Raw genomic sequence first — 2895 nt, 5'->3', positions numbered from 1 at the left:
ACATGCATCGCCTCTTGCGACAAGCATAGTCGCCTTTTATGGCCACCTTCACGGGTATCTCGATTTGCATTAATCATATCTGTTTTCAGAGGAAACTTTTTTTTGCACAGATGACTGCTGTAAACAATGTTATAAACCCCTCTATTGACACTGTTGACTATATTTTAACCTTGTGGTGACTCACTCGTTACAATATACATGTATGTGATGTGCTTGGAACGGTGTATCAACCGGTAATCAATAAGTGAAGGGAGTATTTTTTCCACTGGGATGTGGCAGGTATATTTTGACACAATTACGTATTCACTCACCTGCAATACACCGGTCACCACGAACCTGAACTTCACAGATCGTCAGGTGAGCATTGAAGATGGGCAACCGTTGGATCTTGACGAATCTAGCAACTACTGGCTCATCACAGGGCAGAGTTTTCATGGCCCCTAGGGCTCCCCTCTTCTCTGTACAGATTATGGGGGCCATCCTGGGATAATGTTGGGGGTCTTTTCTGAACGCTACGATCGCCAAGTCTCTGAAACGATGAACTAAAACGCAAATGAATGATTTCAAAAGTACACAGGGAATTTTGGAAAATAGTGGTTGCAGTTTGCTTACGGGTTTAATAGCGTCCAAATAAAGAGACAACCTTACCCTATCTTTGTTCGTTTTAGTCACAACCATTCTTTTTGTGTCAGTGCCTGGGCAGCTGATTAAATATGCTACATTTGTAATGCACATATCAAATTAGACTTTAAATAGTTTCAAAAGACAGAGGTAAATGTTTAAAAGAAATTTGAAATTTTACACTGTCCATCGCTTCTACGCTGTATGGTGACAGCCGTGATTTTGTACATGTCCAGGAAGTCCACCATCCACCACATCGGTGACACGTTGCTTGTGAAACAGCTACCATGAAGCCGACTACCATCAAGGTTACCGTCGACGGCATTAGACGACAAGGAAAACTTGTCGAAGTTGTCGCTGCTGTATGTTGGCATGTTCAGAGCAATATTCGTAATCTGTAAAACTGTGTGTAAACATGTTATTTCGCCTATCATATAAGTTTTGGAAAACTGTAGACAGTGTATGAAGATGACAAACCAAAGATCATAAGCAGGATGTATGTGAGATTCGAACCCACGAACAAATAACAACTTGGGCCCCCGTGCGCCACAAATCACAAGTGATTGCTGTTTCACACCGCTGTCGGCACTACTCATTACTTCAATGTCAGGCAATGGTTAGTGTTAGTCGTTACGATTATGATGTTGACCATTGGGAAACAAGATGTTGTAATTGTCAATATTCTTGAGAACAGAAGATGAATGCTTCTTTCTGTTGGTATACACGCTTTAACAAGACAGCAGAGGATATATATTTGGGAGATAAACCTACTGTGTTTTGAAATTTGATGTAGTCCCACTGTAGAATAGATACATCTTATTTTAATTTTGAACCAAACGCTTTAGCTGTAGCCTGGTTTATATATACATTACCTAATCTACTGATACATTATTTGTTTTGATGTTGACATCGTTTGATGCACATCTTAACTGTAATATTTTCCTATGATATGTAAAAAGAAGTAACTTGTTCTCTTGGCGATATGGCTGCAATATTCCCGATGTGATGTTAACTTTTTACTCACTCACTCACTCACTCACTCACGCTTTGTAGGACACTTCATCCACATCTAGTCTACGAATAGCTCTGTCGTTTTCGTTTTTTCTGACTATGTAATTCAGTGATGTCAAGCAAAATTGGGTGTGGCACGATTTATTTTTAATTGCTCGAAGACAGGACCGAAAAAATAATCATTTTTAGACTGTTGAGTATTACAGACTGGAGCCTTCGGCTGTAAAAATGGAACATTCACCTGGTATTCTTGAAAATATACATGTTGCTCCGGATCCATCGACAGTGGCACTGGCAGTTTCTTTGCCATCTTTGGATCCACCTATGAATATAGATATGTAAGTATTGTATGACGTTCTTGACTGATTATATTCATCTTGATACTATAAAGGTTTTGTTTTGATTTCTTTAGTTGGTCAACGTCTGGTCCACCCGTGTATTTACTAACTTCCAAGGAGTAGAAGGCAGAAAGGAGATGCATTGTCAAGTTCAATATTTGCACTATAATTACTTCTTATTCCAACAAATGGAACAAGAGATAACCTCTTATTGTAAAGATCCCCAGAAAGGGGATTTTTGTTCAATTCTGTACACCACAATCCCAAGTGACAAACGTAATTTAATCATCCATTGGCTAAGGGTAAGGCACCCAAAATAAAAGGTACAATTCTTATACCAACAGGCGGAATGAGAGATTACACCCCTTTGCAAAGATCGTCAGAAAGGGGATTTAACACATTGGGGTAGACTCATTAGAATATATATTTTATGTTTAGCGGTTTAAGAGATTATCCGAAAGAAATTATCTTTTTATGTTGAAACATTAATAATCGTCCAGTCAATGATTTTATTGAGACAACGTTGCAACTGCCTCTCAATCGAGTGCACATTTTTACATCGACATGACACATTAAAATCTACAAATAATGACCTATCAACAGGGTCATTTATAGCTCGAGATAGATTCAATCTGGATACTAAACAACGTTACCAGTAGTGTATTATGTAGACATAGGCAATCCCATCTTGTGTGGATCTTTTTTTTTAAATTCCATGTTCCAAGGTAGTATAATATGTTTTTTTCTGAATACAAAAAAATTGACACAGTATTTTGGGAGTGATATATTGCCGGGTCCAGCTACTGTACCACCAAATCCGTGTCTCTAATATTAACCACAATCCTTTATACAATAAAGCAATGATGTTCTTTCAATTCACAGAATGTCTTTGAGACAAGTGGAATTAAGACCATTTTGATTCTGA

The sequence above is a fragment of the Haliotis rufescens genome, unplaced genomic scaffold, assembly GCF_023055435.1.
Source record: "Haliotis rufescens isolate VD_foot unplaced genomic scaffold, xgHalRufe1.0.p SCAF_134, whole genome shotgun sequence".
Lineage (NCBI taxonomy): Eukaryota > Metazoa > Mollusca > Gastropoda > Lepetellida > Haliotidae > Haliotis > Haliotis rufescens.
This window is presented reverse-complemented; position numbering follows the sequence as displayed.